At 44.1% G+C, this 11,572-nt stretch overlaps 1 protein-coding gene across 1 annotated transcript in view; it reads right to left on the minus strand.

Moving 5' to 3' along the window:
- per (period circadian regulator) overlaps nt 1-9,823 on the minus strand; it is a 157,190-nt gene extending 147,367 nt beyond the window's left edge. The window contains exon 1 of the mRNA XM_071595307.1: nt 9,569-9,823. The gene's annotated coding sequence lies outside the window, so the exon portion shown is untranslated. The remainder of the gene's footprint in view (nt 1-9,568) is intronic.
- Nucleotides 9,824-11,572: the final 1,749 nt, after the last annotated feature.

The following is an 11,572-nucleotide window of genomic DNA, read 5'->3' on the forward strand; positions in this document are numbered from 1 at the left end:
ACCTGGCGCGTGGCCGATGAATATTTTGCCTCTCATCTGTTGGTGTTTTCCAACAAATACATTCATTATTATCTTCGATCAAACACCCCGAAATAAAATATAACAGTTTTTGTGAGAAAATAAGGAGAAGTAATGCCTTTATCATGGTTTTATCCAATCCTTGCCAAGTCCCGAAAAACCGCAGGTGGTCTTTACCAGTCAATAAATAGCGCGACTTCATGCACATTGCCCGTAAGAGATGGTCGTCAGACTCCGAAAGAAAACTTGAAACATACTTCACACAATTTCCAAAAAATTAAAAATCAATAAAAATAATCGTCATATACCAATCATGGATGTCCTTAGATATTTGAAATCTCTTGTACTTTTGCATAAAAATTTGTGTCACTCCTTGATTCAGGGAGGAACATTTAAACCTCCACTTCTGGCTCGAATGACATTTCTCTTGAATCGCATGCAAGATGAAATTTCTTCCACTCCATTCCACGACGAAGGAAACCAAGGGTGTGCAAACTTATTACATCCGTCCATTGACTTATCATCCCTTCCGGATATATGTCACGCTCTCGAATCCGCTTTGTAAATGCGAATTAATTCTCACCTCCCTCCTTCCACATCTCATCCGCCCCCCCCCACTCTGTCCCCGGGGACCTGCCATTCGAGCATCCTCCCGTCACAATCCACTACATCTCACCTCCCTCCTCCAGGGCCCCTAAAACTTCCTTCGTCCCCCGACCATCATCATCGCCCGCTTGAAGATAACATCCTTCCCACGGAAGCAGGTTGCGCAATTCTCCCCTCTCCAACTCTTATTCAATGGCTGTCGTCCCTCGCCCGTCGCACGCTCGCCTCCACGTGCCTTCGCTCGCGACGACTGTCTCCTTCGAATGCAGCCAGCCGTTGCTCCATCACCAAGACGCTCCGAGGCTACTCCCCGCTTAATGCCGCTCCTCTAACTTTCTCCGAAATTTACACTTGCTCTTATGCTTATGCAGTGACGAGTGTGTTTATAAATAGTCTGTCTACACGGTGCCTCCTACCTTCTTTCTCAACATAATGCATTGAAACCCACAACATATTTCATTATTCTTTGATCTACCTATTAACTTGGAGCAACCGTCGTAAACTACTATAAAAACATTTACTTAACAAATAAATTAGTCCACGTCGGTGCTCAAATTTGAGTAGAATAAATAATATGCTAGCACTCGACCATTTATTGAACCACCATCTTTACTTCCGTAAAGACGCAGGCCTCCAACCACGCGCCAAAGCGTTTATTTAGTATGGCATTTAATGTCGACCTTTACTGCCAGCTCGGTCAGCCAATGTCCTCTGAATATGCAGCCTCCAGCGTGAACACGAACGCACAGACGCAGTTGTCGTCGACAGAGTTCTCCTGAAAGTCTCCAACTCCAGCAGAGCAGCAAAAAGTGAAAGGGAACAAGCTAAATCTTTGCCTTTCGACCCAACCGATCTCACAGTACCTCCACAGCCCCGAATTTGGTTTCCCAACCTGATATTCAGTCTATATGGTCTAAGAACATCAGCACTAGTGAGCGGACGACCCAAAGAACGCAACTGCTTGTGCCACCGGATCAAAGTAATTCAAGACCTTGTGAGAGTGCTAGCACCGCGTCCTTCCAGCACAGATACAAGCAATTATACGATTATACGGTGATACGTTTCCCAAGAGCAGCGTAAAAAGGTGATTGGCGTATGAAATAACAATGGATAACAAATAACACGCTTGAAGAGATCGCTAGAAAAGGGGAACTTTAGTTTTTTTTTAATTCCTCCAGAATACCCGCGAAAGAAAGAGTTTTTACAGGCAAATTCGGAGCATGTATGAGTAAGGAATATTTCGTCAGATCAGTCTTAGTCCCGAGCCGTATTTGAGAACTGTACGAGGTTGATTTATCAAGCAGCTGATCCCGGTAGCAATGAAAGACGGACGGGAGGGGGAGAAGATGGCAGGGTCGAGTCCTTTCCCTTTGGGGTTTCCCCCTACGGCTTCAACGCACACTACAGTATCCAGAAAAATGTCGCAGAACGGTCTTGAGTATCGGGAGGCGTCAAGAGAGAGAGACCGCCCAGATTTCAACCAAAAGGCCATCTGGTCTCCAGTCAAATTCTCTAGCCACGCGAAATCGGAACCTTGAAAATTAGTGATCCAAATTTCGATAACGTAATTACATTAGCAAATATGTACGAAAGAAAGGAAAGTCTCACGGGTGTGAACGATAATTTAAACGGAGAGGCTAGATAGCGCTATCCATATAAAAACATATAACGTGGTAAAGGCACTCCATAAAATCAGAGACGTGGACCAATACGAAGGCGGACGTGAAGAGGAGGAAGAAATTGAATCAGGCAGTCGAAATTAGACACGAACCATAGTTACTATTAACCTGTAGTTTGGTTTTTGGCTGGTGACGGTAGGTGGTTAACTGCCCCCCCCCTCGCCCCTCAGGGTGGGAGGGAAGTTTAATTGGCTGTGTTTTTTAGTGAAAGAACTGATACCATGAAAAACGGGGTTAGAGTGATAATGGGTGAGTCAAAAGTTACCGAGAATCAAACCCAGACCCCCTGATCCGGAGTCGATCTCTCTACCCGTTTCTGATGGCGGATGATGATAACATCAAGCGAAGGGGCGCAAATTAAGATGAGATAAAGCGTATGAGAAGAGTGGAAAGAGGAAAGGCCAATAGTGACCGCGATGAGGAGAGCAATCCGAGAGACAATCTGACAAGGGATCCGTGTCGGAGAGCAGCGGGATCATCCGAAGGCAGAGGGCGATGATCATCGAACGGAGGCAGGCAGAGTGGCAAGATGGCAAGGAGAGAGGGCAGGAGGGGGAGGGAAGAGGCACGCGTATGAATTGGGGCACGCAAGAACGCGGCCGCGAGGGAATGGGTTAACGGGGAAGGGAGAAGGGAATGGGAGGCGAATTTGAGAAAGTACCCATCCAGGGGAGAAGTGGATGGAGGGGAGACGAGTCCAGAAGGCTGCTGCAGTCGGCAGAATCTTCAGATTGAAAAGTCAAAGAATCCAATCACGATGATACGAAAATCAATCATCTCTGGAAAGATGATTGATTTTCATTAGTTTTTTATATGAGGATGAAAACATTCATCTGTTAACCAATCAAATGGCAGTACAAGTATTTACGCCTCCAGTTGTCCCGTGTGGCGGCGAAGGTCATTTCCAGCCACGGATTCCGAAAATAGTACTCAGCAAAAAGGGACACCCGCGCGTGGCGTGAGATGCTAACCAGCTTCCATTTATTGTCATCAGGATAATGCGAGGTTTGCTATTTATATTTGAGCCTCGAAAACACTAAGTGCTTTAGCGCCATCTGATGTTTCCATCTGAAAGTTTGACCCATTTAACGCTAACTTTCTTCTGAACATTTTGTCGTTTGATCTTAACTTGTGTCGTTTACAGTGACTCAAAAATGCTGTCTCAGCGAAAAAATTGAGTTAACTTGTGAATACTTGCGTGCTACAATTTTCACGACTTTCGACGTGAATTATCAAGACATGAGTGTATCGATCATCTTACTTCCACTTTAGGCGATGAAGCCCACATAAGGGCATTATGCAATGCATTATGACGGGAACTTGCGAGGAGAGGACTGAAACCCCAGACGGATTCTGGCAATGATAATAAAGTCCCGAGTTGCTGTTCTTTCCTTCCGTATAGAATGATTAATGAGTGATTCCTCGAGAGGGCGTGTGAGGCGGAAGTGGGAATGGAGCTCTCGGCCAGAAGACCTGGGATTCGATTCCGGGTGATTCTAAGTCGCCCCCAGCAACGACCGCAATTAGTGAAGTACTTCTGATCCAGAAGTTCTCTAGCTGGGGAACCCACCCCATTGGCGTGTCACGCCGAAGCGGATAATTAGCTGCCCTCCCTCCCCCGCGGCCATTTATAAACACCCCCGATAACAATGCGTGGGTTCCACCCGCTTTACAGGGCGAAGTGAACGACGTGACCCCACCCCCTTCTGACCAACCTTCGGGTCGATGCCTGCGATTGGTGCATCCGTTTCACAACGCTCTCTTGGTGCGGTCACCGTTGGCCATTGATGAAACAGAATCACAAAATACACTACTCGCCCGCGGAGCCTCGAACCCCATTCACCCAAAACTTCCCTCCGCCATTCATCTCCTCCCGTTATTCAGATTCGGCTCAGTTCCATGGCGATTGACCCCAAAATACTCACTCCCATCCTCCCCCACCCCCTTGCATAAAGAGGGCGCATCGGAATAGGACGCTTCCGAATTTGGAAATGCCCGACCGTGTCGCAATCCATTGATTGAAACAGTCCGACAGCCCCAACCCCTCCATCTCTATATAGTATATCCCTCCCTCCAGGACGTTACCATGACAAAAGGTTGTTGACATCCGTTGATAAAAAAAGGATTTGTTATTCAAAAAATTGAAAACACTTCAGGATGGACCGCGAATGGAGGCGACGAGACTCGGGAGGATGGAATAACTTCCGCATAAATTTGAGCTTGAGCATATTTAAAACAACGAATCGAGCGTTTTGGTGCGATTTTGTGCAATTATAGCGACGCGAAGTTCCCCAGGCACTTTCCCTCAATCCGGGGCTAACAACTCTCTGGCAAACCAACCGAGATAGGAATTTGAATGCCCACGTCGAGTTTGGAAGCCTCGGAACGCAAAGAATTTCTCTCAAAAACCTTCCCACCCTACTCGCCCCCCTCTTCCCGACCCCCCCCCCCCGCGACGCTTGGCCACCACCCCGTGGTGTGGAGGAGCGACTGACTGCACTCACCCTCCCCCGCACACACCGCGAAGGGGCGGCCTGAGGACACGGCGAAATGACGGGTGGTGAGGGAAACCCAACGCCGACTCCAGTCCACTCTACCCCCTTCCCGATCCCAACTGTCTCTATCTCTCTCTCTCTCTCTTCGATACAAACTGATGCACGCTCTTCCGAGTAGTATCCGCCCCAACTTACTTCGCTTTTCGGAGCATTTAAAATATACAACAAATACAATTTGTCTCATGGTTTGTTCAATATTTCTTGAAAATAAATCATCAGCAATTATTCTGCCTATTTTGAAGGGGATCATGTCAATAAAATTAGAGAGATCAAGTGTAGAAGGAGATATTTAAGATGTCATTTTTTCCACGAACGTTAAGGGATCAGAATAACTTTGTCCGACCGCGGTAGGGGTAAAAATATTCGGGTCAAAATTAGTCTGGTGTGTATTCACCACCTGCCACACACCCTAGCGGTGGCTTGCAGGGTACTAAAATAAATAAAAATATAAAGTTTTCCAAAAGGCACGTTTCGAACAGTCCCTAACGATTAATTCTTTCCATGCAACGTAGGAACTTAATATTTCTTCAATTATTTCTTAGTAACTTCAGCCTGCCTTCATTCTGTCTACAAAGCCACTCTCTTCCTTCCTCTGCCCCGTTTACTCAGTTCTCCCTTACATCACGGTTTCCGAAAGATATGGGGAACGATATCTCACGCGACGGACGAAATGAGATCATTTGCCAACACAATAGTATATCTAGGGCGAATGCCAATAAAGAATTTTGTGAAGCGTCGAGCGAATTCAAAAAGAATAGATTGACTAAAAATTTAAAACAGATTCCACCATCATTTCTCTCCCAATCCCTAGAGATTCAGGTAAATAATTCTACAATTAATTCACTGAAAAGTGATAGTGGGAAAATAGTAACCAGCAGTTTGGAAAAGGCTAACTTATTAAATTCCTTTTTTCCAAGCGTCTTCACCAGTGTCTCACTCAATGACTTCGATAGCTTACCAAATCGTGCCGGCCAGCCGATGGTCAAAATTGAAATCTCATATAATGGAATAGAATGTTTGCTGAAAAACAATAGCCTTATGAAATCTTCCGGGCCCGATCATAAACCAGCTCGTATGTTTAAGGAACTAGCGTCGGAAATTCCGCCGTATCTGGATATCATACTTAAGACATACATACTCTAACATGTAGATCACAAGGTTCCTAGAGATTGGAAAATGGCTAATGTAACACATATATTTAAAAAATGGGAAAAGAAGGAACCGAGCAATTACAGACCTTTTTTCCTCACGTCCATTTCATGCAAGGTTATGGAACATACGTATAGTTGCTAGTTCGATCGTGAGACAACCTCGCCAATCAAATGAAAAATCAGCATGATTTCGGAAAATGTGAGACAAAACCTGCGCTTTTTTTCATGATATTCTTATTTCAGGATAGTACAATGTTTTAGTGGACGCGGTTTTCCTAGATTTTAAGAAATCCTACGACAAAGTTCCACATAGTAAACTACTTACAAAGATAGAGGTCAATGGCATATCCACGGTTGGATTTAATACTTTTTGAATGGTCGCGTACAAAGGGCAGTATTATCTTTAATGCGGTAGTAATCATTTCAGGTTCCATCGGACCTCTTTTATTTATTCTTCACATTAGCAACATTAACTTCACATTAGCAATATTGACTGCGATGTTAATACGCTTATTTGCCGAGGATGCAGTGTTTTAAAGTGATATCCATGATCCTGACGATTAAGTAGGTTTAGTAGATGACCTAAATGCTATAAAACGTTCGTCCGGTACTTGGCAATTAGAATTATCCTTTAAAAAAAAGTGCCTAGTGATGATTTTTTGGAAAAACGCCAATTCCCCCCCAGAGTGGAGACTCGATTAAATACCTAGGCGTTGGTTGCCCTCACTCATGACCTCTCCTGGGTGGAACATATTTGGGGAATATGTGGACAAACTAACAAAAAATTAGGATTTATTAGAAGAGTACTGCGTATATGTAATGAAAAGATGAGAGAGAATTGTCGAGGCCTCTTCTAAATGAGGCTTAACCATCTGTCGTTGATTAGGCCTCATTTAGGATATGCTGCAAGTATATGGGATCCTCATGAAGTTGGATTGATTACCGAATTGAATCGCGTGCAGCGTCGAGGAACTAGATTTGTAAAACCTTTTTACGACAAACTGAGTAGCGTATCAACATTATCACAGGAGCTAGGCTCGGGATCACTCACGGAGCGAAGGTTAAATTAAAATAGATTAAATCTCTTGCAACATTTGGAAGTAGGTCTCTTCAGTAATGATGTTGAAAATGTACATTTCATTAGCTCCCATCGTTCTATGGCAGGTTTATCTGACGCGGGAAATAACGTTTTAGTATTTTCCGTCTAAGTAGCCTTGTACGAGTATTTTAAGAAATTGTATTCCTTTTTTAAGTTTAAGTAGCCTCGTATATTGACACTTTCTCATCTATCATTATTTGTTTTCCTCCTCGTAACTAACAGCTCCTATCGTATGCGTAGACAAGTACATCTCACTCAGATATCGTAGTAAATTTACCTGTAGTTGTAATTAACTAAATTATTCGAAATTTACATAAATATATTGTAAATAATTGTTAAAACTAAATTTTTGATGCTTTATGCTTGGTAAGTAATCACCCCCTTCTGCACACCCTAGCGGGTGACTTTCAGAGCTCCATGAGGATTCAATATTTCTCCCACTACCATTCAATATTTCTCTGCTTCGGTCGCATTTCCCTCGGCCACTTCTCCTCGTTGCCCGCTCAGTTCAAAACCTCAGCACTCGTCTAACACTCTGGCCAACTATTTTCCTTCATTCTCCGCCACACCCACACCTCAAAAGACTCCAATCCACGCCCTTCCTCTTCCACATCCACAAAGCGTCCGCAAAGCCTCATTATGAACTTTTTGCTAACATTTTCTTCTCATATTTAATCTGTGGACCCGCCATCAATTTCGTACCTCTTCTTGCAAATGCCTCCTTCGCTAATGCCATTCTTTTCCTGATTTTCCAATTACAATTACCCCTAGTACTCTTATACACTGCCCAATTGCATGAACCGATTCATCTTTTCTATTTTATTCCCTCCTCAAGATTGAACTTTGCGTTTCTCCCACTCGGCAATGTCTTTAATTTTGGCTTCTTGTGGTTGATCCTCACCCCATACTTAAGCTCTCAATAATAACTACAATCCCTTGGCTGTCTGACTCACCACGTCTTGGCAATCTGTTGAATCACTGAATTAATCACCTCACCGTCCACGTTTTTCCAGCTCCAGCCCTTTCCACGCTACCCTTAACATTTCATCAACATAAATGTTTAAAAAAACTACCGGCGATGCCGGGCAACCTACTATTAATACCAATTCTCGACCTACTATCCTAACCTCTGCCGTCTGATTAATATGCAATTTTCAATCGAATTCCTATCCTGCCACCACTTTACTCCCATATCCCACAACATTTCTTGTATCTTTCCCCATATCTACACATAGTGGAACGCCACCTCAAGCGTAAAGAAGCACAGAAAAGAAATTCTGGTTACATTCTAAGTTTATTTTTATTACTTTTCTCAATTAAATCACATTCAAATTAAAATTTAAAAAACGGGTGTCAATAACCGTGCAATAAACTGTTAAATTCAGGATCAACCGACCCAACCAGGCCGTGGGGGAGAGTTAAAATTCACGTAATTGGCCGCAGTGCCCATTGACATGCGGAATGCAACAAGGAAACCAATCAAACATAATAGCCTCCGTAAAAGAACATGCAGCTAGGCTTTTACAAATAAGAAGAGATTGCATTTATTTCCTGGTGAAATACTCTGGGAGGCGAATTATTCCAACGATCGGATCTTCGATGAAGGAAATATAACAATTCGAATTGGAAAACTACGATTTGTCGATTCATGATTAACGAATGAATCTAATGTGTGACCACGAGTGCCTACGTGATAATTCAGCGAGTGATAATTGGGACAAGAGATAGCAAAATGGTCACAAAAATCTCATAAATTCGAAGAGAGACTCGTGGAATGGTCCCCGACGAAATACTCAATCGAGCGTAAGCGGGGGACGTGGGGGAGGAGGAGGGGGGGGGAAGGAGGCAGAAAGCGGGAGTCTTAACAAGCAAAACGGCTCGGTTTTCATCCTCGAGGGCCGCCAACTGCAGCGCAATACACGCTCGGTTTCCCCTAAGCCAGCGGAGCACGTTGCACGGGGCGTGATGCGGCTTGATGTCACGGTCCCGAGCGAGGGCGTTGCCAATAAGAGAGAACGTGGCGAAGCCAGCCGTATCAATCGAGCTAATCACTCAAGCACGAGGGTCAAATATAAAACGAGCACGAATACACACGATTCCTCTCGTCCCACACGATCTATAAACTCCTCAATTTCCCGCTGCTAACGAATTAAGTTAACCTTCCACACCGACGATCGCGGCGGACGACGACGTCGACCAGGTGTGAGGGATATATTTAAAGCAACCGGCGAGTAAAAAATCCATTGGGCACAACCTAGGACACTATTTAACCCTCCAGAAACAAAAAAAACGTACTCGGCGAACTGCAATCAGATCGTGGTCAAATCGCCGGTCGAAAGTTTGTTTGCAAACTGACTTGTTTACCTTGGCAACCGATTCACCCCTTCACCTTCGGGATCGTCCTGTACAAAAGGTAATGGGAGAGAGAAAAGACGGACAAGTTGTAAATAGAGTACTCACCTTCGCCTTAATATTTGCGCTTCGGAGATCTTCGGCGAAGAGGCTGAACCTTCAGCGTCTCGTCATTCGCGCCGGAGTCGAAAGGATCGGCGTGAAGACACCTTCGACGACGCGAGACATTCGTATCGGTGTCGCACGATGAGAATAGTTTTACAAATACAAAATAATAGAATCGATTACTCTCACTCGAGCACACACACACACACACCCGCTAAAAACGCACAAGAGACCCTCGCTGGAGGTGAGCTTCTTGACCGCTTGGCTCTCGCTGAGCGACTGAGGAATCGTCGCCGACCGCTGCTCGTGGTCACGGTGCCGTCCACGTGAGTCGGCTCCGGCAACACATCCGATTGGCAGCGGCGGCGAGGAGGGGAGGGCGGAGGAGGGGAGATCGTCGCCGCCAGGGAGGGGTGGCATTCAGATTCTCCCCCATACATTCATTGGGGCACGCGCGGCGGCGAAGTTGTGTAATACAAAAACACACACATTTCATGGATACATTGGAGGGAGGGAGGAGGGGAGAATTTCGCTCCGGGGCCGATTTTAAATGTCCTTCGGGGTGATTCCGTAACGGGGGGCGGAGGAGCTGAGTCCATTATGCGCCGATATTAATTCGGTCCGGGCCCAAAAATATTCGCCCATTCGGTTCCCTCCGCCATTCCTGTCTCTCTCGCGGGACGCCGCCGCCTCGACACGCAACAATTGATGACGAGAATAAAACACGGCGACAAGGGACGGTCCCCAATGTACTCGAATTCGTCGAAATCGAATGAAAAACAAACAAAACCTTCGAAAACATTATCGGCTGTTTTTACCACCCGGAAATGAAGAGAAAGACGGAAATATGAACGCGTAAAATATCATCACCATTCATGCATGGATTTTCATCGGAAAAAAGACCGCAACCTGGCATATGCCAGCGACTGAAAAATAAGGAAATGCGACCTAAAATTCGAGGCCCGATATTCTATATTTATGTTGCGAATACTCATTTCCGCCGTGTTCGTCTTGTCAAAGAGCCGCCGATCTGAATTACTGGAAAAACCAAATAAATCCTCAATCACTAATGGAACCTCTGATATTAGCAGGATAGAAGAACGATAACTTTTTATTTTAATAAAATCGAGTAATAATTAATAATAGCCGAAATATGTGCATAAAATATTTATTTTAATTACTTTTGCAATAATTTTGAAATGATTAAAATAAAGATATTGCCATCTCACTGTGTTACTAGTTAATTTATGGTGAAATAAATAGTGGAATGACGTCATATAGTATACGCCATTATCAACTAAAGGTAATATTAATGACAATCACCCTAGAAATAGTTTGTGACAATCAGTTGAATACAAGGGCCAGGGCAGCACCTCTTCATAAAAAATCTCTCTGGAGCAGTGCTTTCTCGTCACAGTACCTCACCTTGGACTTGTATTCACTGGTTGACAGTAAAGGAAAAGAAATACTTAGTTATCCCACATACATTTTATTAAACACGACCTAGGTTTCAACTTACAAAGTCATCATTAGGATCGTAACAAAACACGACCTAAGTCGTAACTTAGGTCGTGTTTAATTACATATATGTGGAATAACTAAGTAGTTCTTTCCCGATAGGAATCGCTCCCACAAAGTGACGCCTCAAACCATTCTATTCATCGGTTGACAGTAACTTTTTCTGCGATGCCAGGACTATCATCGCTTCAAGTTATTTTAGTCGTGATCATATTTTTGATCATATCGATACATACGATAACAAATGATCAAATGGTAAATACAGAGTGCATTTTAATATTTATTAGAGTTGATACTTCATTCGTGGTATATTCTCATAGACTAGTAGCCTTGCCTTCTTTGCTCAGTGTACCCCGATAATTGACTAAAATTTATGCTTGCTTTCCCTTGAAATTTGTTTCTTTATCTATCGACTAGCTGGTGTTCATGATTTACTACTGTACGTATATTATCTGAGGAACAAGTTTTGTCGTGCGCCGAATGATATGG

The sequence above is a fragment of the Hetaerina americana genome, unplaced genomic scaffold (assembly GCF_022747635.1).
Source record: "Hetaerina americana unplaced genomic scaffold, ioHetAmer1.1.p SCAF_7, whole genome shotgun sequence".
In the NCBI taxonomy this organism is placed as follows: domain Eukaryota; kingdom Metazoa; phylum Arthropoda; class Insecta; order Odonata; family Calopterygidae; genus Hetaerina; species Hetaerina americana.